At 41.0% G+C, this 27267-nt stretch overlaps 1 long non-coding RNA gene across 44 annotated transcripts in view; it reads right to left on the bottom strand.

The window, feature by feature from the left end:
• The window catches only part of LOC144293854 (uncharacterized), a 441703-nt gene that overhangs the window by 223507 nt on the left and 190929 nt on the right, over positions 1-27267 (bottom strand). For 3 of the 44 annotated variants that reach the window (XR_013361204.1, XR_013361206.1, XR_013361201.1), the window contains 2 exons: positions 10496-10565; positions 6480-6688 (listed from right to left, as the gene is read on the bottom strand). The exons of 37 other annotated variants lie outside the window; for them this stretch is intronic. This is a non-coding gene — a long non-coding RNA (uncharacterized LOC144293854). Of the gene's footprint in view, positions 1-6479; positions 6689-6737; positions 10349-10495; positions 10566-27267 lie in introns of those variants that run through there. 4 more of the 44 variants (XR_013361207.1, XR_013361213.1, XR_013361214.1 and 1 more) reach the window with 4 other exon arrangements.

The raw sequence follows: 27267 nt of genomic DNA, 5'->3' as shown, positions 1-27267 counted from the left end.
AAGCTCCTGAACCCTGAAATACATCCCAAAGCCTACTGCTTGGTGGTCACTCTAGTAGTTGGTCCCTGATCCACTTGCTTATTAGACCCTTTGTCAAATAACAGAAACTCAGTTCTCCCTTTCATCTTTTGAGGGTGATTTCAAAGTGGGGATGGGGGATTCTCATAATTTACACTGATGTCTATGCATTTCCCTGCCCTCCACTCCATCTACTACTCCAACTCTCCTTCTTTGCTATTGTTGGTGTCACTCCCCTCTTTGTTTTGATTCTTCCTGCATCTGCCCACTGCACTGTCAATGCTTCACTTGACCAATAAAGCCCCAGGCCATCTTTCCTTTTCACTGCAGCTTCCCATAGGTCCCTCTCCACCCACCTCTGGATCCCCACTACCTTAACACCTACAGTTCCAGTCGAATGTCACTCTTCTCTTCAGGTGGTCCACAGTGCCTGGAACCCAGCTAGGACTGCTTTGAGCTCTCTATGCCCACACTCTATGCTCAGTGAGGTTGCCAAATAAAGGTGACTAACTGCTCTCCCTGGTTTGCCTAAGCTTATATGCCTTATATGGCTTCCTGGGTCATGAAATTTCCAGTGTTCAAATTGGAATAGTCCCTGGCAAATCGAGATGGTTTGGTTACCCTCTGAGGTCACACAGTAAGTGGCAGATGTGGAATGCAAACACAGGCCTATTCTGCTTCCAAACCTCTGTTCTTTCAAAGCATCAGCCCACAAAACACTGTATATGTGTTCAACACACAGACCAGAAACATGTAAGAGAGTGACACTAAAATGAGACCTGCTTTCCTCTGAAGAACATGATATGTGGAATGAGCCTATTCCACAGGCTTTTAAGAATTAATTGATAAAGTTAATATATTACCTTAGGGTAACCATATGTCCTGGTTTGCCTGGGACAGGCTCGATTTACACCTGTTCTCTCAACATAATTATTAATAGCACTCTCATTTTGGTCTCAAAAGTGTCCTAGATTGGACAATAAATTATATGGCCACCCTGACCACCATATCACAGAACCAGCTGATTAGGCTCTTGATTAATAGGGCCCTTCCCCATGACTATAACTAAAACCCAGCAGGGCTTCCCCTGCTATTGACAGTGCATTTCACTCTGCAGACCAGTCACCCTGAAAACGCAGCATTTTTCCAGGCCCATCTCTCTCAGCTGACTGGAGCTTGCCTAACCAAGGGAGTGGGCCCTCCCCAGCTTTCAAACAGAACCCAGCCTGAGGAATCAGTCCTCACATCACTTCAAAGAAGCAGACCAGGCATTAATTGGCACTCTGTAAAGATTTATGCACCATATATCATTATCTCCTGCTGAGAAACAAGACAGATATAGGGCATATGGTGGGTCCTTTAGAAAAAGGTGTCTTGACAGGTCTTTGAACCTAAAATACCTTAAGTAATTGGGACACCCACTCAGGGACATGCAAGATAAATGACCTGGTTTGTAGAATACCCATGCCCCTGGCTGCCTGCCCCTCCCCTCCTCTATTTCCTCCTCTTCCTCTTCCAGGCCTCCTTAAGAGCTTCCTATGGCCTCTCCTTGCTCATTAGTAGCTCCGCAAAGAGACAAATTGGGGAAGAGAGAAGAAAGGGCATATTAGTCACTAGGAGGAGGCTGGATGGGACAGTAGGTAGAAACAAACAGCTTGAATGAAGTTTGAGTCAGCTTGTGGATTTCATTTATTAAGCTCTACCTGTTGTCCTAGTCCATCTGATTAGCAGGGGGAGCTTTGGAGTCAATATACATACATGTGAACTGCTTAGTGCATGGCCCACAACACAGTAGGTTCTCAATAAATGGTGAGCAGCAGTGGTGTTGAGACCTGCCTGCAGTTAAAGGAGTAGCAAGATTGGAAGAGTCCACTGCATCCAATACTGAGGGCCATTGGGGCCCAGTTCAGCTCAGCTATCTAATCTGAGCATTCACAGCTGGGTCACACATACACATCTCTACCTCACACCCTCTACCACACACACACTTCTGCCCCAGGGATGGTAAACTCAAGAGACAGCATGGGGCAGAGATGGGAAGGGCACTGTCCCAGGGAGTGTCCCAACACTGCTTCCACTGCAGTTGAATAAATACTTTTGGCCATAGGATGTGCACAGGATAGAGAGGACATATCAGGATGCTGTCACAGTCTGCTGGGGTCTCACAGTGAGGTGGAAACATATTCAAGTAAACCACCCACCTCAATCTGATCTCACAAGCTAAATAATAGAGGTGAGCTCAGAGTGCTGTGGGAATGCAGTAGGCCTCCTGAGGGGAGGTCAGGGAGGACTTTCTGGAGGAACCCTGGGTGAGACTGAAGGCCTGTAACAATGAACCAGAGGAAACACCAAACACCCAGGCCCAGTGGGGACTAGCAAGGCCTTACAGAAAATCAACATTCTGAGTGTGTTTGAAAATTAACCTAAGAGACATTCTTATTTTTTAACTTGTAAGATGTTTTCAAAGAGAAAAGCCCTTAGGCGCATTCCTGATTCTAAGAAAACCTTTTATACTGGTTGAGTTCATTATAATTCAATCAATAAGGTCATGGTCACAAGTTAATTATCACAAGGGTGGTGAATAAAATCCACTTCCTATAGCAATCATAAATTACAACTCTAAAGAAATATATTCAGTGTTTTACAGTAAGTGCTCTGCTTTCTAAATGAATTTTTCTTTTTAAGGTTACCAGTTACAAGTGAACAGGCCTTAAGAGTATTGAACAAACCTTTTAATATGATAGGAAAGCTAGCCTTTGCCTCTTTCAAAAAATACTTTTAAGGAACTCAACTTAGGGCAGCCTGGGTGGCTCAGAGGTTTAGCCCCACCTTCAGCCCAGGGCATGATCCTGGAGACCCCATAGAGTTCCACATCAGGCTCCCAGCATGGAGTCTGCTTCTCCCTCTGCCTGTGTCTCTGCCTCTCTCTCTCTGTGTCTTTCATGAATAAATAAATAAAATCTTTAAAAAAAGAAAAACTCAACTTTATGACAAGATTTAGAGTAAGTACAGATTAGTTTAAAACTTTTAAAACTTTTGGTAATTGGTATATAAATATTCACTAATCGTCTTATCTTTCTTTCTGAATGAAGAGTTGTAGTTTTACCAATTGATTTGCATTTTCAAAAACACTTGTATCAAGACCTTCTAACTCTCTCAAAGTGCCTATTAAACAATTCTGTACACTAGCAGAAACTTAATTTTAATCAGAGCTGAATCAAAGATTTGGGGGACATAACTAACTTATTTCCACAGCAGTGTAAACAGGGCACACCTGCTCACTTGCCTGGCCCTCTGCTTCCTCTCCTGTGAGTTGGATAACTGCCTGCACCCTCCCTCCTTCCTAGAGGCTTCCAAGATGTCTTGACATGTGAACTTGAGCCATGGCTATCTCCTTTCACCCTGGTTATCTCCTTGCCTTATGTTAGGGGTGGGGAGAATATCCAGTGCAAATATGCAGGCCCTCAGTGAGAAAAAAAGGACAATTCTATGAGCAGCAGGAATTCCAAAGAGCTATCCTTTTGACTCCCAGTGAAAAACTACTAAGCAGTTCTCTGCAAATTCCTGCTCTAGACCAACTCCTCTCTCCCTACCATGGCCTGATCCCTTCTCTCTGCCTCCTCATCCTTGGTCCACTCTTGTGGCAGACAGCCTCCAAAAAGCCTCCTCCCTAGTGAGTGCTCCTCACTGCCAGAGCCCTGTTGCCTTTTCCTGCCAGTTCTGTTGCTCTCAGAGGTCTTCAAAGAGAACTAACCAAGTCTCCAATGCCACCTCTTGAGTCCCCCAGTGTGTGAGCTTAGAGTCCCCCTAGTGCCCATATTTTGCAGCCTTAGCTCTTACAATCTGGGGCACAGGAAGCTGGTGTCTTCCCAAAGACACCGTCACCACTCATGTCTGTGGGGAACTGGGAGCCTGTGCCAAGTTGTGATTTGTTTCCATAGTGCAGAACCCGAGAGAGTCTGCAAGCTTGGAGAAACCTCCAGGTAAGAGGAGAGTCATTTCTCTGCACCTCTTCCATAGGCCTTTACCTCCTTGACCAGTGAAATCTATTCCAGGTCACTGAGGTCATTTTCTAAACTAAAGATACAAGGGCCTAGAAAAAGTTTTAGAAATGAAAAATAAAAAAGCAAATAGACAAAATGGAAGAGAAATAGGTTGACACAACATGGATCACAGCAACAGTGGAAATGAGAATTGGAGAAACTTACTACAAAAAAAAAAGATGGAGAAATAAACCACAACCAGAGGAGCACAGTGTGTTGGGGGTTTCAATAAGAGAAGTCAAGCTGGCATACCCTCACAGACTGCAGGACAGCTCAGGGCCACACTGAAGCCTGGACACCAACTGCCATACTATTAGGTTTAAAGCTGATCATGGGGACAGAAAATGTTTTTACTGAAATCAGAATAAAAACACCGCAAAAGATTCTGACTTCAGGGAAACCTAAGCTGTTCCATGGCTAACTTCATTAGCCATCCTGAGTGGTCCATGCAAACAGTTAATGGTGGATTCAGAAGTGCCTAGTGATCCTATATGCATGCTCCCATAAGAAAACTCCCCTTTTTAGAGGAGATCATCAGCAGATTGGAGACATTTTGCACAGTATGGAAAAGAAATACAGCATGATCTTTTTCTCCATTGTGTCTTCTTTTCAGCACAAGGAAGGATCAGAGGTGAAAGAACAATTTGGAAACTAAGAAATGGAAGTCACATGCAGGGAACAGGTAGTCTAAAGAGAAGCACAGGAAGCAAAAGTATTCCATGTGCTGGGCCAACAAGCAGGACTCTTACACCTCCTGGAGACTGGGCCCCTTGTAGAGCTGGAACCAGCAGGGTAAGACAAAAGCATGAGCATGAACACAAAGCCAAACTGGCATGTGGCAAGGACTTGGTGCTCTAACTGCTTGGACAACGAATATATAGCCCTCCCCACAAGGCCAACAGGATTTAATCACTCTCCCCATACTCCACTGTCCCACAAAACTTTTTTTGTCTCTTCCTTGAGGCAGTGATTCTCAACCTGTGTTATCATATGTCATTAGGTACTGTCAGTTATTGGAGAGTATAAAGTATTTTGCTACTCATATTAAAGTACTAAATGTATGTGTTTTCTTAAAATATTGTGGTTATTTTCACAGTAACATCATTTTACTCCTTTGCTATATTAGTTGGGTCTTCTTGATTGGAAAAGACAAAAATCTAACTCAAACCAGCTTAGGCCAAAAGGGAGATTTATTGGAAAGTTATTGGATATTGAATATAGTATTGTCATGTAACATATTATCCCCATATAAGTGACTTAAAACAACCATTTCATCATGTTCATGAAATAGGTGGGTAGGAATTTGGAGGGCATGTGAGAATGGCTCTATTGCATGACATCTGAGGCATCAGGTAGGAGGACTCAATGGCTGGTGATGACTGGAGAGTTGGGGACTAGAATTAACTAAAGATATATTTACCCAAATGTCTGGGTGGCCAAGGTGAACTGTCATCTGGGATCTCAGCTAAGTCTGTCAACCAGAGCATCTATACATGGTCCTTCCATATGGCCTGAGCTTCCTAACAACATAGCAGTCTCATGGTAATGGAACTTTTCACATGGTGGCTCAAGGCTCAAGTGCAATTTTCCAGATAATGAGGCTGAAGTTGTATCATCTTTCATGACCTACTGCTACAAGACACAATGCTTCATCTGCTGTACTCTTGTCGGTTATAAGCAAGTCACAAGCCCACTCAGATTCAAGGAGAGGGGAAATAAACCCTACTTTTCAGTGGAAAGAATGTCAACATAATGTGTAGACATGTTTTTAAACCACCACACTGGGCTATTTTATTTAACTACAGGAAGTAAACACTGCCAGGACTCTGCTTCCTTCTGCATGCTGAATTCTTTGGCTTTCTTCTTTCTTCCTGCAGACTGGTTTCATCCAGAGAGCAGAGAGGGGGCACCTAGAGCCACACTACACAGACATGGCCCCCAGAGGCCCCTCTTTATCAGACCATTCCCAGAACAGAGATAATGATTGTGAGATAAGCAGCATCCTCAAATGGTCTCTGCACCATTTGTGGTCCAGTGTATTCTCCTAAGCGCAAAAGCAATAGTGGACTGATAGCCACACCATAGAACTACCCATATGCTACAGTCTACCTTATGTGTGTCCAAGTAATATGCCAATGGTAAGAAAAGGGAAAGGAGAGAGGATGAAAACCTGCCTTTTGGCACAAACTGAATTTTACCCTGAAATGAAATTGTGCATATGTCATTTCCTTCTCTAAACTTTGAGTGTCTTGAGGATTGTATGGTATATATACTAGATATACCTGACTGAATTAATGAATAACTGAATTATCTGAGTGAATATAAATCAATTATCACTTAGGACCATAGAATACTTCAAATTATCTAAACAGTGAATGAGTTTAGGATTAGATAAAAAGACATCAATAAATACCTAAATACTTAGCATATTTCTTTAATATTATTTACAATAGCATTTTCTCTAATAATTAAAAATTTTAAGTGAGTAATTTGTGATTATTCATTTAAGTTTATTACTTTTAATTAAAAAATACTTGCAATTCAGTTGCAACTAAAGACAGTCCTTGATTTTATTAACACCATCAGCCACCACTTTATTTCCTCTTAGAAGGGAAGGTAAGTCCTCTCTAGAGAAAGAGAACATCAAGACACATTCATCAGAATATTGCAATCTATTACAAATAATTAAATATATATGAATTCTAAAATCAGAAAATAGAATATCTTGAAATGAAGAAAATATTAGATAGATTTACCAGAGATTAAACACAGCAGAAGAGAGTACTACTGACCTAGAAGATAAAGCAGTAGAAAATAAAAACTAAAGCTTAGTGAAAAAAAGCGGCTTAGGAAGCTGGAATACAAGTCAATAGAAAATCTGTAAGTACATAAAGGGAAAATATGGAAAAGATCATTAGAGAAATGTGAAAAATAATGGGAATGGGACAGAGCAATATGAGAAGAAGAAATAATAACCAACATTTTTCCAAAGCGATGAGAGACAAATCACACAGATTCTAAATAATCCATTAATCCTTAAAAAGAAAAAACAAAACAAACAAACAAACAAAACCCACTGAGGCCCATCTTAGTAAGGTGGTTGAAAATAGAAAGAAAAAGAGCATCTTGGGGATACCTGGGTGGCTTAGTTGGTTGAGCATCTGCCTTCAGCTCAGGACATGCGGGATCAAAGAGTCCCATATCGGGCTCCTGCATGGAGCCTGCTTCTCCTCCCTCTGCCTGTGTCTCTGCCTCTCTCTGTGTCTCTCATGAATAAATAAATAAAATCTTTAAAAAAAAAAAGAGTATCTTAAGAATAGCCTAAAAAGAAAAACATTACCTTCAAAGGAGACACAAAGAGAGAGACATCTGATTTTGTAATAGAAATGATAAAAGAAAAAAAAAAAAAAAAAGAAATGATAAAAGAAGAACAACAGACTGATTTTCAATTATGCCAGAAGAAAAATAAATGAACAATGGCCAACCTAGAATTCTAAACCTTGAGAAAATATCCTTCAAAAATTTATATGAAAGTTTTCTATGAAGCCAAAAGTGAGAATCATGGCTATGAAACCTGAATTAAAAAGAAATTGTAAGGGATTTCTTCTACAAGAGTCAGAAGGGGCCGGCAGGGGGATGACTCTAAACTGCAGAAGCAAAGTATAAACAAACTTCTCTTAAAGAACACATTTGTTAACCCACATAACAATGTTGAAGTCCCACATACAAAGTCCTGCCAAACATGAGCCCACACAAGGTAATAAGCCACCTTTTGCAAGAAATAAAAGAAATACAAACAGTAGAATTAGACAAACTAGGAATATAGATATAAGAACTATGGCTAGAGACTTAGAGAATAAGCATGTCTAAAATAAAGCAATAAAAGATGGAACTTTTAAGAAGAGATAAAAACAAGATACTAAATTTTTAAGACAATTAAAAAGAACTTTTTGAAATGAAAAATATCATTAGCCTAACAATTTTTAAATGGGTTAAACAACAAATGAGACACAGAGAGAATTAGTTAGCTGGAAGATAAATCTAAAGAAATCACCCAGAACAGCACAGAGGAACTAACAAGTGGAATATCAAAAGTTAAGAGAAATGGAGATAAAATAAGAAGACCTAATATAGCTCTAAGAAGAGTAGCATACCTGGAAAGAGAGAGAATGAGGAAAGGCAATACTCAAGAAGATCATGGCTTAAAAAGTTCTAGAACTGATAAAACACATTAAACCTCAGATTCAGGAAGCATAATTTATCTCAAGCAAAGTTTTAAAAAAATGAATCTACAGGCAGACACATCAAAGGGGAAATGCAGAACAAAAGAAATAAAGATCTTAAGACAACCAGAAAGAAAAGACAGGTCATTTTATAGAAGCAAGCAAAAATACTCTGACATTTCCCAACAACAATAGAAGTCAGAGACAATAGAATTTTATCTTCAAAGTTCTAGAGGAAAAACAACTATCAATCTAATAATTTTGGACCATGTTAAACTTTGTCAATGCCCTTTAGCCAAAGACATCAGGTAACATATCTGCAGTGGAACACACTGGGTTTATTTATTACTTGTTGCACCGAGGGGGAATCGTAGTGTGTTTCAATAAGAGAGTGCTAGAAATAATCTATTACAAGATTTAGGCTTTGGTTGAGTAATTTTGGAGAGGGTCTAAGGACCCAGAGGACTCATTCTGAATGGGGTGTTATCAGAAAATGGGAGCAATTTTATGATTGTGTATCTCAATAATTACCTCAGCAAGAGAGTGGGATGTTTGGTGTTTAGTGACCTTGTCTGAATGGAGAGTCTGTGAGACTGTTCATGTCTAACAAGAGAAAACAAGGCTTAGCTGTAAGCATCAGATCAGTTTATAATAATATGGAGGCCTAACTGTGAAGTTAGATCAGTCCCAGATGTCAGGAGCTGCTTTTCTTTTCTTTTCTTTTCTTTTTTTTTTTTTTTTCCCCTTTCTCAACTTCCATTCATAAGTGAGGGTGAAATAAATAAGGATGAATTAGAGAATTTGACACTCACAGTCCCTCACTGAAGGTAATTCTAAAGGGTATAACTGCAGGAAGTAGGAAATTGAACCCAGAAGGAATGGGATATAAGAAAATAGTGAGCAAAAGAATTGGTGAGCATGGCTATAAATCAAAACTCACATTAACAGTATGAAGCAATAATAAGTGATATGAGAGGTTAAAAAACAAATAAGGTTGAACCAAAGTACTGAACAATATGTAAAATCAGGAGGAATGTCAAGCCAAGAATTCTATAAGCCTTGTATTAAGGAAGAAGGTAGCAATTCTGATTAATGATAAGGCTTTGCTAAGGCAAGAATGCATGTTAAAATGTAAGAGTAACCACTAGAAGTACAGAAATAGACAACCTGAATTTCATGGGAGAAGGAATGAAAACATTCATTACTAAATAAGGAAAGAAAGGGGAAACAATGATGCCAAAAAAATCAGATAAATGGTATATAAAAATAAATCCTAATATATCAGTAATGACTGCAGATGTAATCAGATTACATTTTTTCAGTTAAAGGGCAAAAATTACCAAAGTGGATTTTTTAATGAGCTCTGTTTTCAAGTGGCACACAACACATAAGGACAAGAAGTTTGAAAGTTTTTAAAAGGGGAGAAAGGAGCAAATATCCTACTAACAAAAGGAAATTGATCCTCTATATAACTGTCAGTCTCAGAGATTTCTACGCCCCTCTCTCCTCATCCCTCTCGCTGCTTACTGCTCTATTTTATTGTTTCTGAATTCGAAGTGGTTCTTTCTACCCATCATGACATGCCCTCAAATGGCTCCCCAGACCCTTTTATACTATGACCTTTCAGTTCGAGAAACAACCACCAACAAATTCCCAGTCTCTTAAAAAAGAAAATCTTATTGGTTGGAATGGAGGAGGAATTAAGGCATTAGAAATATGGGAAGCCTCTGATGAACTGAAGTTTGTGACTTTGATGTTAATGACAATATCATTAAGTCATCAAGAAAACTTTAAATGATACATAGCTGCCCATCAGAGGAATTCCATGTTGGACAAGAATGGACTGGCACAATTCCATAATTCCACATTTGATAGGAATCAGACTACCATGCTCATTCATTGGCTAGGACCAATGCGGAGAGGCACAGACAGTATGGGGCAGCAGCTGGAAGCTGTCAATCAACTATATTCCCTGAAGTAAGTTCACATGAAAGAAATCTGAATGGCATGTCCCATGGCCACCATAATTCCTGACTTACACCACTCTATGGTCCTCCTGGTTCTCTAGAAGATAAAATTCAGAAGAGGCAGGTTAATGAGATGAACCATAGCTCCCAACATTGCATCCTGAAGGATGGCCACCCCCTCTAGTCTGCTAATTCTGCATTCAGAGGCGCAGAGTTCATCTGTTCACAGGGTCAGAGTTCATACCTCATCTATATTCCCCCTACAGCAGGTTCTCTTGAAGGAGATCCAAATGGTGCACCCCCACAACCACTACCTACAAAGAAAGGCCAACAGGGATTTAGAATAGTTTCTAGGCAAACACCTAAAATCTGTCTATTTCCACAGTTATTCCAACTATCTCTTGCTGCATAACAAATTGCCCCAAATCTTAGTGGCTTGAAACAAGCAGTATTTTATTATACCCAATGATTTTGAAGGTTAGAGATCTGGGCAGGGTTTGCTGGGTGATCCTTCTGTTGCACAAGACATCAATAGGTCACTGGGTGGTGTCAGCTAGAGAAAGTTCTAGAGGGTCCAAGATGGGTTTATTCACATCCCCTGGCACCTTGATATAGATGGATGGAAAGTTGGGTTCAACCAGGACTACTGACCTGAGGGTATACACATGGCCAATCCCAAAAGATACTCCAAAGTAGTACAACTTCTAATGTGGTGGCAAGGGAAGAAAGAACATGACCCTTTTTGAGCTAGCCTCAGAAGTCACAGCTTATCTACCACTGTACTCCATAAGCTGAAGCAACTCAACTAAAGAGGAAGGGAACATGGAATCCATTTTTCAAGGGGAAGAGAGTCAAACAATTTGTGACCCATCACAAGGCTAAGCTTTCGGTTAGCTAGAGTAATTTCTTACTCAGAACGCCTCAATTGCCAACACTCTCAGGAATACAGTGTGTCACAATAATTTACAATACCTATAATTGTACAAGGTAAGAACAAAAATATCTGTTCAATGAAAGCATAGATAAATGTTTATTACAATCTGGAAGACAAGAAATGAACTAGCTAGAGACACTGATGCCTGCCCTTTTCACAACAAGAAACCCCTTCACCTCTTCCCCCTAGTCCCTTGAGGGAAGGAAAGACTGTCATATCTGCCATCATCTCGACACAACCCTGCCCTGTCATACACTCTCCTCGAGAAGCAGAGCTGTGGTACACTCAGGACCCGAGCCTCTTCTGTGATTGTGTGCACAAACACAGCATGAGCCTCTGACTCCCAGTCCTCTCTCAAGAGAGGGTGCAGTCCTCAGTTACCCCAGCTATTGCTTTTGATTATTCAAATTAGTATTATCTTAATAATCTGAATAGTTATTTAAATCATTATTTATTATTCCTGGGAGATAGGTCCTATCTCCCAAGAGGCAATTTAAGAATGGGGGTAGGGAATATTCTGGTTGTCACAATGACCAGAGGCACTACTAGCATTTCATGTAGGGCAGGGTCGCTAAATGTCCCTCAGTGCTTGGGATAGTCCTGCACAAGGAAGAGCGGCTTTGCCTGAAAGGCTGACGACACTCTCTCAGAGAAGTACCCTCTAATCGCCCACAAAGCTCTCCTCACTATGGGGTTGCTGTGGGGGAGATGAGAAGCTCAAAATCAGCCAATTTACAGGTTTTCCCACTGTCTGTTCTGCTTGTGATTGACTATGTTTGGGGAGTACTTGTTCCACGTTAATGTTTCTTCCCCCTCCCCTTCTCATCTCCAAAATGGTACCAGTATGGAGAGGGCAGGGCCAACTCAACCTGTAGGTATAGGGGAGAGGAGATGATCTACCTGAATATGTGTGAAAAAAACTTGCAAGCCTTCACATCTGAACATGTCCTCATGTTGCCCTTATACTTAAACACAGCTAAGTGGCATGTGTGCATTCCTCCAGAAGCCAACCCTGAGATCAGGATTTAGGTGTAGGTAGTTTACTTGCCAGGTGATCCCCAGCAGGAGCAATGAGGGTAGGACGATCTCAGGAAAGGGAGGAAAGTCAGTACAAGGATGTGTTATTCAGGAAGGTCCATCCATAGTTGGATGCTCCATTCTGCCAGGACCATTTGAGAACTGTGTAGAATTACCTTCTAGAATTATCCCCCATGAAGAACACTGAACTGGTTAGTTTTTTACCAGTTTCCATCACCAACTGATGGAGAGGTAGAGGGCTGCCGCTAAGGGCATTACCTTACCTCACTCTTGAGGCAGAGCATCAGGGTGGCCATCAGAGAAGATCCCGGGGCAAAAAGAAGAAAAACTCACAACTTGAGCTTGAGAAGGGAGGCTATTAGCAGGAGGTCAGCCTGGGCAACCTTATGGTTGCCCCAAAGCCCCTCCTGATCTATTTGTTGAGTCTGAGCTTTAGATATTTCTGGAAGCTCGCAGAGAAATGTCCACTGCGGCCTTGGGGGGAAATTAGAGGTAGGCCAGGAGACAATGTGACCACAGCCATCTGCACAGCATAGAGCTGTAACTTCAAAATGATTTCCCCTTAGAAACTAAGAGATGATACCATTGACTTTGAGCTTCCAAGATTAGCAGAGAAAAGTAATGCCCACCGAATCTTGTTCCTTTATAGGTAAACTCTTCTTTTTTTCTCCAGATGCTTCCAGTATTTTCTTTTATTATTGAGATCCTACAATTTCGCCAGTTATCGAGTTGTAAGTTTTTGGTCATTCATTTTGCATGTCTCTCTGTGAGCCCTTCCCATCTGAATACTTGTGGGTTTTTTTCAGTTCTTTTTTTTTTTTTTAAGATTTTATTTATTTATTTGTGAGAGACAGAGAGAGAGAGAGGAGACAGGCAGAGGGAGAAGCAGACTCAATGCAAGGAGCCCGACGTGGGACTTGATCCTAGGTCTCCAGGATCATACCGCGGGCTGAAGGCGGCGCTAAACTGCTGAGCCACCCGGGCTGCCCCGGTCTTTTCAGTTCTTATGTTGTCTTTTTATTTCTTCTCTTCTATACTCTCTGGTCTCTCCTTTTTCTTATTTTTTTACTAATTCAAGAATTAATTCTTTATCAGTATCCATTCTGCTCTTCAGCACATCTATTAAATTTTCAAAAATAGGTAGTGATCATGGAAACCTAATTAATTCTTTTTCGTACCACTTGTTTTTAATCAATGGTGTATGGACCCCTCATATCTGATTACACTTTTCTTAAGGTTAATTCTCCCTTCCCATAGATATTAGTTCTTTTATTTGTTGACTTTGTTTCTTTGTTAATGATGCTTGTTTTCTTAAATGTTTGGACATTCCTAACTACTGTTTGCACTTGAATTTAAAATTCCTGTTTGCCTGAGTATGTAAGTACTGATTCCAGCTGCCTCTGGTGACTTTGGGAGACAGGAGGGGAGTGAGGGAGAGGGAGGAAGAGGGTAAGAATTGCAAGCTAGTAGACTGCTCACCTTCTGAGAAGGTGCATTTCCCCACCCCAGGAATATAAGTCATCTGGAGTCATTTCTCTCCTGCTCTGGCTCAACTGTCCATCTGAGTTTCCTGGGTCAGGACTCCTTCTGCTTCGAGACAGCTGTGCTCAGAGTTTATTCTGGCAGCAAATACACAAATCAGGCACCTTCTTTTTTCTTTCTTTTTTCCTTAGATGTCTGGGGTGACTTCCAGCTCTGTTCTGCCTCTCTGGGTTGTCTCTCCCCTTCTGGAGGTCTTATCCCGCATCTAAGCATCACCCATGCTCTCTGCTCAGTAGGTGTGGGGAGGGAAAGGGACCTGGTGGGCTCAGCTGTTCCAAATACTAAGTTTTATTAATTAACCTTATGGTTGCCCCAAAGCCCCTCCTGATCTCTCTATTTGTTGAGTCTGAGCTTTAAATATTTCTGGAATTTGTATTACTTCCACAGTAGTTTTCTATTGTCTATGTTGGGGGCTGTGGTATTTTCCTGCCCTTATGTTTCTATAGTCTGATCCCATCTGCTTTCTATCTCCCAGGAATTTTTCAGAACCTGTAGGGATAGATCCCTTTCTTGTTTCACAGGCTGTGGTGGATTCCTTTACCTCTTCCTCCTTTCAAACACATATCTTGAACTTCACAATGATTCAATGACAGACTCATTATTACCTCATTTTTCAGAAGTAAAATTGAGCTTAGAAAAGCTGACTTCTCTAAGAGGTCACAGCTAGAAAGTGGTAGTGCTGGCACTGGGACTCTAGTTCATCAAACTACCGGTAGCAGTACAAGTATCGTCTCCATTTGTCCAGGACCTTCTTTGTGTCTGCCTCCTGATTCCATCCTGCTGTGGCCTGAGAGCCCCTTGACAGCCTTCTTTGTGTCCCCTGTAGCACCTGCACAGTGCAGATAGCACCACACACCAGGAGCACAGGTCAACAACAGCTTGCCCCAGGTCACATAACTATGCAGTGGCAGGTCAGGATTTGAACCCAGAAAGCCTGGCCCCAGAGACCAGCCCCTAAGACCATCTTTCACTGAGATCTGAGGTGTCACTCACCAGCTTCCTCCCAGCATCCCCGTTCTGAGAGGAAGGCATAACACTAGGCTAACAGCCAATTTATGCCTCAGAAAAACTGCCTTAGGGGGCTTCCACTGCTGTGTTTCATTATAAGCATCATGACACGATTTGACTCTTAAAACCAAGACCAAGTATTACTTTGATGAAACAAAAGAAAAGAGAAACAAAAAGAAAAGAATACCAAACGGGAGCTGTCAGAGCCGTCAATAAACCACACAGACACAACAGAGCCTGTGAACATGCGAACTAGTAGAGGCCACGTCTGAGTGGGGAAGGGAACGGGGAATATGGATAAAGCAAGACTAGTCTATGAGGAGGTAAGCAGCTGTGGTTTGTGATCTGCCATTAAGAACAGTGTCACTGGGCAGCCCGGGTGGCTCAACGGTTTAGTGCTGCCTTCAGCCCAGAGTGTAGTCCTGGAGACCTGGGATTGAATCCCACGTTGGGCTCCCTGCATGGAGCCTGCTTCTTCCTCTGCCTGGGTCTCTGCCCCTCTCTCTGTGTGTCTCTCATGAATAAATAAATAAAATCTTAAAAAAAAAAAAAAAGAAAAAAGAACAGTGTCACCTTCACAAGTGGAATTCTGGGGGCTTCAGGGGTTTTTTATTGGTTTTGTTTTGTTGTGTTTGTCAGATAAAGGCATCAGCCCTATGACGCTAATATTGGAATATTCTAAATAAACAGTAAATTCATCTCTACCATAACTAAAAACTGAATTTATGAGTGTTTCCAGCCCCTCTTTCAGATCTCTGAGTGCTTCTCCAATTCCATCTTCATTATTCTTTGCCTCACACTTTTGCCCTCCAGCCCACAAAAACCCAGGCATAGCCTTCTTGTGTAAGCACCATTGTAGTTTTCATTCCCAGGTCCCTCACTGCCTCAGACTGCACCACCTCCCTTCTGACTACACACCTGTCATCCGCACACACATACCCAATCTGGGGCCAGGCCAATTGTATTTGTTATTCTTAAAACTCTGTTTAGGTATAATTTCCTCTAGGAAGACCTTTTTGGTACCTTTCCACAGGCTGAGTGAGACACCCACCCTTTGTGTTCCTCCCTGCCATTCAGTGGTGGCCCATGATACACAATCATGTTAACCTAATTTAGACCTAACATCCAGACAACTCAGGATCAGCTCTATTTTCACACATGTGGAAACTAAGACTCAGCAAGACTGAAGAACCCACCCAACACGGCTGAGAATCAAAGCTGGTGTGTGTACCAAGCTGTTTTTTTTTGAACAGCCACCTCATAAATCTGGGGCACAATTGGGATGATGTTCCAACACCTCAAGTTGGGGTGGCAAACTTACAAAGGCCAGTGCACAGGTCATGGCAGCTAGAACAAAGCCAGGCTGGGGGAACTGATGCATGGAGCACCTCAAGCCATTGTCCCAACCTGAACAGAGATGGGAAAACAGGGTCTGCCTGCATGCTAGTCCCACTTCCTGGACACTGAGCTCATGTGTGACTGGTTTCCAAGCCTACAGGCAAAACTGGGTACACAGACATCTAGGGTGTTCAGTGTTTCTTCTTCTGGGTCTTTAGGTGCCAAGTCACTTGGGAAATGGATCTCACACATGGTTTTTGGGGATTAACTAATGACTGGGCTGGATGCCATGTTGGTCTGTAGGCTGGAAGAGTTCCATCAGAGCCTCTCCTACTCAGGAGCACCAGATATGAATGAATACAGTCAGACCAGAATTGTATTGCTTTCAGCCAAATACTACTAGAAAACATACAGAGCAAAAAGTAAACATAACATACTTTTCCCAATAAATTATTAAGATAGAAATAGGGCAAAGTAAGAGCAAGTGTCTAAGTATGGGACTAGGCAAAACTTTTAGAGTGACTTTCAAAAACTGAACCATTAGGACCATGCATCACTGTCATTTTAACTAATGTTTAGTTTAGAATTTTGAAGAAGTAAAGCAAATGGATTTTCTAGTAAGTAACTTACCTTATCTGAAATTATTCTAGAAAGGAGTATAGTTGAAATTACTCTCAAAGATACTGAAGAAAGAAGATGCAATAAGAAATAAAGGTATAAATATATTATTTAAAATTAGAGTAGCTAAGACCATGGGCTCTGGAGTCAGACTGCCTGGGTGTAAATCCTGACCTTAATTAATGGGTCTTTACCTCAGTTTTTCTTATACATAAAATGGAAATAAGGGTATCTATCTTTAAGATTGTGTAAAGATTAAATGGGTTAATGCTCACTAGAAGAAAGCTTGGCATATGGTGAATATTCCATAAATGCTAGTTATTAGTTATTAGGTATTATTTTTAGCAACTAAATATAATAGAATAAATTAAACATTTATATGTATTTAATTTTTTAACTCTCCAAAATCCTTTATTTGATAAAATTGGCAACTTGATTTTTAAAATTTGATGGCAACCTAATTACACACACTCAAGTCCACAAGAAGAATTTCTTCTTCCTCAAGGAAACCTGTTTTGCTCCTAAGCTCTTTCAACTGATTAGAAGAGGCCCATCCAGATCATCAAGGATAATCTCCTTTACTTAAAGTCAACTGATTGTAGATGTTAACCATATCTACAAAATATCTTCACAGCCAAACCTAGATTAGTTTAATCAAATAACTAGGTACTATCGACTAGCCAAATTGACACATAAAACTAACCATTAAGTTTGAGGAAGGGAAGCTGAGTTGGTGGAAGGGAAGTATACCCTAAGCAAAAGGATAGTGTGTGCAAAGGCACAGGGAAGCAATAGAACTAACTGTATGTGTTGGAGTATGTGTCTGTGTGAATACATGCAATGTGTCCTTGTGTGTGTGTGTGTGTGTGTGTGTGTGTGTGTGTATGTGTGTGCATGCACTGGTAGAAGAGAGAGGGAGATAGAAGATGAGTCTATAGAGATGGGCATACTTGCCCACCAGCTTACAGAGATCTTTGCCTGCCATGCTGAGGAGCTTTACCTCACGCCATGGCCTAAATCAATCTGATCTTCAAAATCACCTAGAATCTGCTAGGCACCATTTTTGAAAACAGATTCTTTGGCCTCCTCCCAGACCCAATTAATCAGATTAAGCCAGAAGCTTATTTTATTAAAAAGCTGCATTTTGTCCTCCAACCCAATGACCAAGTTTGAGAATCCCTTCTTTAGGCAATGGAAGTCACTTTACTATTAAATGACAAAGTCCAAATTTTATCATTTAACTACCTTCCTGATTTAAGTGTTTGTGATTTTCACATGAATAGGATAACTTTTCCATGGTGTCTCCAAACATTAACACAGGTAGAATGTGCCTGGGAGAAACTTGGCTGAGATCCTCCCCAGTATGCTTATCTTTGCAGACACAACCTAATTGGGATCAGAAGGGCCAGGAGCTGGGAGGTAGGAGGATGGAGTTCTCTGTCACTGTCAGCTCCATTTCCATGGAGATCTATTCATTCATCAAGCACTCATTTAAGGCTTACAGAGTACCCAGTCTTTGCCAGGCTCAGTGGGGAACAGAAAGACAGCTGAAGCCAGCTTACAATTTTGCAGACACATGTATCTGAAACACACAGTTTGAAAAGAGAACACAGCGCTCTTTAAGGCAATATTTAAGACAAGCGTGAAGCAAGACAGTACAGACACAAAGCATACAAGTCAAAGACCTAGGCTTGTTTAACAAGGCAACTCATACAAAGTGCCTAATACACACCTGGCACATAGGCAGCATTCAATGAAAGTCAGTGCCTTGCCTTCCTGAGTTGTTATTATTAATGCCAAAACTCCCTTTTCAGTAGTCATAGTCTTTGGGGTTCTGGAATACATTTTAAAAAGGAAAAGCATGTCTGGCCTCTAGAATCATAGATCTTATTAATATCATGGTGTACATCCAGTTGACAGAGAAGACAGGGCACTGGTTGTATATAGATAAGGCTCACACAGGAAATAGAAACACCTTTTCCTGGGGACCACACTTGTTAGTCCTCTCTCAATTGGGACCCCTTCAAACTTAACCAGGGAAACTCAGGGCTCATCAATGCCACTTCCACTCCAAGGAAAAGTATTTTTCTGAGGGAGATCTTCCTTGTCTGTGCATCCTCAACACCTTGTGTGCTCAATAGTAGAGCTCTCCAATCATCCAGGCTCACATATGTCCTGCATGTCAACTAAGAGAAAAGTAACCCTTATCAGAGAATATGCTACAGTTTATCTGAGGATGTTTTCTAAGATGTAATAAAGTGCAGGAGGATAAAAGTTGGCTTAAACCTGCAGCAGATCTGACCCCAGACACATCGAGGCCCAGGGTTGCTCTTCCAACTCTAAAGGAAATCGTTCTCAAAACTGAGGTCTTAGGCTGCAAAGTGACCCAATGGTATATCTCTGAATTTCCTCTATCTTGTATAGAATGTGTAGACCTACCCCTTCATCTCCTATGCTTTGTCCTATCACCATATTCTAGGAGGGACTTTTCTCTTACGGGCAGACCAAGTATCACCTTCTCAGCCAGCTGGTTTGTAGGCCCATGACTTGTACTGGCCCCCCTCTGGCCATGCTCACATTCACCTACCCCTCTACATAGTTGTGATTCTCTGAGGGTCCAACACAGTGAGTGAGTCTGAATTAACAGAAAAGATCTTAGAGTCCGAGGACTGAATTAAGTGACTACAAATCAGGAAATGAGGTCAGCTAAAATCTGACATTGAAAAACAGAAGAGGATAAAATCATGATGAATTTAAAATCTTGATAAATAAATTTTAGATTGTAACACTTTGAAACACAGGAGAACTCCCCTAGTGTAATGTGTAGACATTTTGCTAAGACATACCCAAGCTTTGCCCTGAAGGCTGAACATAAAGAGAACTCAGACCCCAGGACTCTAGCCCAAACCTCAGGTACAAGCTCCCGTGAACCACATTCTCTTCTCAGAGAAGCAGCTCCCTCGGTGGTGTGAGCCAAGGCCTACTCCCTGAGAAGAGCCTAGAAACACTTACTTTGAAGGGAACGTGACTGGCTAACAACACAATGGTGGCTACCACAGAATATAGCTGGGTCCTATATTATGAGGAGTATGTTCCTGAGCTGGGACTCACCCAGAATTCCAGGCTTCATCTTGAACCCACATTAGATTGATACTTAAAGAGACATCTGCTTCTGTTGTAACACAGCAACCCTCCTGCCAAGAACAACTGAAAAAAAGAAAAAGAGACTGGGGGGAGAAAAATCTGTTTTAAGGCACTAGAGACCCATCATGCCCTCAGACTTAAAGGCCCAAGATTCTAGAATGAAGGAAAAATCATTGAGGAGAGTCCTAATAGTCTATGCTGCTTTTCCCCTCAAGGCACTTGCCACTTCTTAAGTGATGCTGCAGGTCAAGCAGAAAGCAGCTGCTAAGTACTAGAAAACCTGAACAGAACTTTATGTGGTATCATGGACATGGGGAGATAAAAACTGGAATTCAGGAATACCAAGATAGCCTGGACATCCAATCCCAGAAACCAAGAGAGAAAAGAAATGCAGAGTGAGGCCAACATCAGGCACAGCTCTTCTACTCATGGCTTCGCTGCTTCCTAAAAAAGAGAAACTGGGCAGAAAGGGGTAGTGAAAAGGCTAAGAAGATAAGCAGGGTTTGGCCACGCTCATCAAGCAGAGAGAAAGGAAGGGAGATCGAGTACCAGGATCTCTGCACAGAGGAAGCTCCATTCAGTAGAGAAGCACAAAGGATTAAGTCCAAGGATTCAATCTAGTCAAAGATTAAGCAGTGTGGGGGCTTGGTTGCAGTCTTCCACCTTGGCAAGAGAAGAATTAGTAATCTTAAATAAGGATCCACTGAAAATATCCAGACAGAAGCACAGAGAGAAATACAAATAGAAAATACAGGGGAAAAATGAAGTAAATATTTATTATCAGCACAGTAACAGAATAATAAAAATCAATATGATCATCAGAACAGATACAGAAAAGCATCTGAAAAAATTCAACAGTAATTCATGAATAAATGAAAAGAAACAGACCCTTGGAAGTGTATCCTAAAGATCTATTGATAGAACTGCCTCATTCTCCTTCACCTCTGTATAATTTTCATTGTATGGCTTTGACCTCAGTTTATGTATATACACTCCCCTATTGTACATTTAGATTGTTTGTAGTATTCTGCTATTACAAACAATACTGCAATTGTATATGCCAACTCCAGTTGTGTATGCCCTTTCTGTGCACAATGTCTATCTTGGGTACAAACCAAGAAATGAAAAAGCTGAATCAGAGTGTGTCTATTTCTTTTCTTGACTAGATATTGCCAGATTATCTTCCAAAATTCCCTAGAAGGCAGGTCAAGTTTGTCTCAGTATTCTTCAGTGAAAATATTCCAAATCATTTCTCCTACCCCCCATGTAGGGACTTGCAATATTTAAGTTTCCATGAATGCCTTGTCTAGGTTTCAGCTCCTAAACCATAAATGCCATGTCTTCTATTTTTCTGTATCACACACAGCAACTAGCACTTATATAGGTATTTAATAAATACAGGTGTTTGTTGAATCAATGAGCAGATACGCTTTGTGTTAATAGGAAAAATAAGTTGGGGAAATAATCATTGTGATTATAGCAACACACAGTAAACATCAAATAAGGATGACACTGCACAGACCAATTACTATGGGAAGAGCTCTAGGCAGTGGGCATGTTTCTCTAGCCCAAATGACACAGTAATGGTGGTCATTAACTGGGAGCACAAAACGATTGGCTAAGTGCCAGTCCTCTTCAGCAGCAATATGTTACCAGCGAGAGATGGTGGAATTGCACTAGGGAGGGGAAGATGGTTCCGTTCCACATTAATGGCACTCTCAATGTTCTGATGATACACAAATGTGCCACATAAAGCATTCCAAAGCAAGGACAGTGGTAAGAAATAGACTTGAGCTTGCTTCTGCCCGAATCATCTTGCGAAGCAGTATATTAGAGCTTGCTGATGAGTCTGGCTTTCTTCATGCCCAGACAGGTAGGTCTTGGGCCTATAACAAATCTCCAAAGTGGCCTCCAAAAAGCCCACCATCAGAACCCACCTCATTCTAATAGCAATGATTCTCAGAAGCCTCAAAGGTAAAATAAACACTAATCATTAAAGCAAAAGAAATATTACCCCCCTGATTCCACAAGTGTCCATTCCTTCTAAGTTTTTCTAATCATTTTCTCATTAGCCTCACTCTCAATCTTACCATCATTATTATTCTGTTTATGTAACGTCACTCACTGAGCACCTTCCAGACTCCTTCCCACCAGCATGCACAATACATTCCAATTATGTAATTATGCCATTGTAATCAAATCATTAAGATTCATATTAAACATGTATTAAAGTTCACAAGGAAAAAACGAGCATCAGACATAGGCACCAAGAGGGAAGGAAACACACAAACATGCTTGTAATTGCAACTTGCTTTTAATGAGCCTGTGACTACAGATTTAGGGTCTTGGAAGGATTTCATATCTGAGAAGAGGTGGCTGATTTCTTTTTTTCTTTTTTTCAGATTTATTTATTTGTGTGTGTGTGTGTGTGTGTGTGAGAGAGAGAGAGAGAGAGAGAGCGAGCATGAGGTGCCCCAAAGTGGTTGATTTTTAAAAATGGAAAGCAGAAACTCTCCCCTCCCTACCCTTATGACTCCAGTGAGTTAATCTCTTTATTATATAATGGATTATAAGAAACAGCTCAAGACAAGTGTACTACATTTGGGGCACATGTGCACATGTGTGTGCGCATGCACACACACACACACACACACACACAGTGAATAAAACAGAAAGACTGTCCAAGAGACTTGCAAGCACTCGCTGGCCTGGAAGAAATAATACCGTACCTGTGGAAAAGCCTCAATTGACTAACTGATTTGAATGGTGTGTGACATCTACATAATCAATTTAGAAATACAAGACCAGACTTACTGAAGGTGGTTATTTACTATCAAAGACGATTCCTACAGCGCCACCAGCTGACAACACACAGATGACAACGGTGCCCTGAGTAGGACGCTGTGTAAGCCCAGTGGTAAGGCCCATGATTTGCATCTCATATTAGAGAGCACTGGTGGAGGGGGGGAGCTTTAAAATAATACGCAATACTACTGCCCAGGTCTCACCTAGACCTACTAAATCAGAAACCTGTTTTAACAAGCCACGCCCTACAGGAGATTCGAGTATACTAAAGTTTGAAGATTATATGTCCAAGCCTCGACAATGGAGAGAAGGCACATTTAGGAGAACTAACCATGCTGTGGCCACTGGGCTAGACTCTTTAGCTATATTACTGCATTTAAGGGGTGCCTGGGTGGTTCAGTTCGCTAAGCATCTGATTCTTTTTTTTTTTTTTAATTTTTTTTTAATTTTTATTTATTTATGATAGTCACAGAGAGAGAGAGAGAGGCAGAGACACAGGCAGAGGGAGAAGCAGGTTCCATGCACCGGGAGCCCGACGTGGGATTCGATCCTGGGTCTCCAGGATCGCGCCCTGGGCCAAAGGCAGGCGCTAAACCACTGCGCCACCCAGGGATCCCAGCATCTGATTCTTGATTTCAGCTCAGGTCATGATCTCAAGGTCATGAGATGGAGCCCTGCATCAAGCTCCATGCTCAGTGCAGAGTCAGCTTGATTCTCTCTCCCTCTTTCTCTACCCCTCCCCCAAATCACATGTGCAAGTACATGCATATGTTATCTCTCAGATAAGTAAATAAAATCTTAAAAAATATATTATTGTATTTAATTTCCCAATAATTTCTTTATTCACTCAGTAAACATATCCTGCCTCAGTCAAGACCCTGCTAGGTGCTGGGAATATAATGGTGCAAAAGACACGATGCCTACCTTCAAGGAGACTTACAGTAAACAGATAATCGTAATATAAAGTGGCAACAATAACTGCTACCACATACTGAGTGCTAACCACATGTCAGAGACTCTACCAGGTGCTTTACCTGTATTATTTGTAATCCTCACAGCAGCCTTAGGAGAACAGGTGGTGTTACTGCCAGTTCCCATTTGAGGAAACCGAAATCTTAGAGATTAAATAACTCACCCAAAGTCAAATGGCTCACAAGTGGTAAAGCTGGGACTGAACCATATTCTTAGGCACTCACTACTCTAGCTGTCTCTAACCTACAGACCCAGTTCTCCTAAGTACTATCTCAGGAGGAGTCCAGAAAACTTCACATATACCCAAGTATTTTCTGCAGCCTGATTAAATTATCCGGCCAGCTCCAATGTATACAGTTACCTTTTAAGTGTTACCAGTGCTACTGAGCTTAATAAAATGCTGACTACATAGTAATTGTCACATGTATTTTTCTTAAGGTAATATAAGTACAATTACTATGTTGTGAGAAATTCACAAAATGTGGGGCTGTCAGAAAGAAATCTTATTTAGAAACACTGGGAACCATACATTTCCATATGGCACTACACCATACAACACTGTATATCATACAACATTCCATATGGCACTACACCAAAAACATGGAGGCTTTTCCAAATGTGAATAATACATGACTTAATCCCCATTAAAATTTTTTTAAAAAGTATGTGTATTCCCTAAGTCAATGGATACTCTAAAAATCTAGTTTGAGAGCCACTACATTAAAAGTTAAACACTTTCACTTAAGGGGATCACTTGACGACAATTTGAATTTAAACATAAGTACCAATGTCTTTCCACTAAAAATGCACTAAAAAAATTACTTGATCATAAATACAAAGGAATCTTCCAAAGGTCTCTGACAAAGAGACCATGCAAATGATTCAGAACACTCCTTACTTTTGTCTGTCTAGGATCTCTTTGAGGAACCATCTCTGTACTCATTTTATTCTTTGTGTTTCAAGTGATACTGATACCACCTGCCCATAGCCCCCACCTGGTCAATGAAGAAATCCCAGACCCTGGCCACAGTTATGGGCACAGGGCCAACCTGAAACAAGCCAGGACTTTGGATGGAATTGTTAGAAAGAGGCATTCTGTATGTGCTGCAATACCAACTGTGAAAACAATATAAGCCAAGAACAACAATAGGTGACCATCTTTCCACCACATGGAGAATCTGCTTAAGAATGTGGCCAATTCTGAGGACAAAATAAGCCAAAAAGTAGAAAGAAATAGAGTCCTGATGATGCTATCTGAATCTCTGGACCTAGGCTCACCAAAGGCCACCTATACCCCAGTACTTACTAAACATGGGCCAATATCTTCCCTGGGCTTTTTTTTTTTTTTTTTTTTTTTTTTAAGCTCTTTTGAATTGTTTTTCTTTCATTTACAACCAAAGGGTCCTAACCAACATGTTGGGGCCAGGCGGGAAGGGAAACTCCTCAAGATGGTGGATACGCCAAAATGGCTGGGGTTCTTGTCACCACCTCCACTTGGGACGCCAATGGACCAATGACCTGCTGACAGCTTGAGCAGACCCTTACACCTCTCCTTCGGACTTCCCCAACTGAACCCAATGCCCTTCAAACCCCAGAGGAGGAAGTCACCTTTGACTGATCGAATTGCAATCCTTCCTTTGCATAGTGAGGGTCACTCTGACTGGTTGGATTGCAATCCTTCCTTTGCATATGAGCCAACCAATAGGAAACCGTTCTGCCTTACAACGTTATGTAAACCCCCTACCACCTTGTCTTGGCACGACTTCCCCGACTCACTCTCTCCCCCGTGAGTCATGGAACCTCGCCAGAGGGTGCCTGCAATAAAATCTGTTCTTGGACCCTCGCTTGCCTTGGCGGTCTCATTTCCATTTAGTTACTAAAAAACTTAACACAACATGTAAGTCAGTACTAGGAGTGGGATGTAATGAGTGACAGACCTACATGGAATTGGCTGTGTTTAGGTAGACTGAGGTGCAATGAGGATTCCCTCTCCCCACATTCAAGTTGGTAATCCATTTCATGGATTGCAAAAGAGTTGGTTAGACTGTCACATGTTATATTTTTGGATTCACCTTAGAAGAAAAAATATCATGATGTTAGAGTGAGTTGCTATTTTAGTAGAGCAGGAAGGGAAGGCAAGAGAGCCTCGCTAAGAGACAGTGGCCAGCAATTGAAGAGGGCTAAGAGTCAGATATTATCTTCCTATAGCTAAAGTTAGTGTAAGAAAAGGTAGTTAGGTGAGAAACACAGACGCAATTAAGATTAAGACCCAGAAGAAACCAGGAAAGTGGAGTGAGCCTAATGGCCCAGGCCCCCTCTAACACCTCTATAGTTCACTTGCTGCTCAAAAAACACAATTAACTCCATTGTAAAGAGCTCCAGAGTGAAGGCACATTAGCCTTGCCTCAACCCATTGTTTGAGAGGACAAGATGGAAGCAGTTAACCCAGGGTTAGGAACTTGCACAGAGCTCTTGAGCCTGTTGCTAAGAGACAGATATTATAAAAACAGGGTCAAAATTCATGGACCATGACTCCATAAGATCTCTGGCTTTGGTTAATATCCCTTGAAGGTTCTGGAAAGCTAACCAACTGGCTAATTGGTCCAACTTCCAAGTCCTGAAAAAAAGGCCTGTGATTGTTCAATCCCTAAGGTCAGCCCCAGAGCCCAGGAATCCCTACAACAGAAAGTGAGCTATGAGAATAAATAAATATAGCTCCTGGAAAAAAAAAAAAAAAAAAAACAAAAACAAAAAACAACTCACTGCCCATCTCATATATGGTAGTAGAGAACAGAAGATATGGGGAATGCTTTCAAAACACAACAAGGATAGAGCCAACAGGGAACTCCCTCCACTACCACATCAGGGCATCCTGTGAATATTCAACCAGGAATGGTATGGGACATGACATTCACTTAGTGCCAACAGCATTATTTCCCCTATTCTCTATTTTTTTTTCCAAAAAGAAGTATCTTATTGTGGCTATATTCTTTTGCTTTCATCATTTCCTTCCTGGTATGTCAGGAGTGATTAAATGCATGATTTGGCCTTGGTTTACATTTGAAGAGGCAGCACATCACACAGACACAACAAAGGAAGGCAATGAGATAGGATTGATATATAAATGAGGCTACAAGAGATCTGCAATGCATTATTTCTTTTTTTAAAAAATCTGTAGGAAAAATTGGAGGGGGAAGGATTTCTTTTTCTGTAGTAAAAAATTAAATGTATTGGTTTACAGGGAGTCCATATGGAATACTTTTAGTATTTTACTGGTTTAAGAGTTAGACCTAGATTTAAATCAAGTCCTTTGCCTTCCCTCCCACACAAAAGGAAACCACTTGTCTAAGATTGACATGTTTTTTTCTGTTTTTATACTTTTACTACCTTTGCACATGTTCATAAATAATATATAATATTTATTTATATTCTTAAAATTTACATAAATGGTATGCTATACTTATCCTTGAGAAACTTGGCATTCTCACTCAACATCATGTTTCTAAGATTTATACATTTGGATATGTTCATTCATTTTAATGAATTGATAGTATTCTAATATATGAATAAATCATCCTTTACATATCCATTCCCATTCTGATTCAATATTTGGGTTT

This window comes from Canis aureus, chromosome 22, assembly GCF_053574225.1.
Source record: "Canis aureus isolate CA01 chromosome 22, VMU_Caureus_v.1.0, whole genome shotgun sequence".
In the NCBI taxonomy this organism is placed as follows: domain Eukaryota; kingdom Metazoa; phylum Chordata; class Mammalia; order Carnivora; family Canidae; genus Canis; species Canis aureus.
The sequence above is the reverse complement of the archived record's forward strand: the minus strand, read 5'-3'. Positions and strand labels throughout refer to the sequence as shown.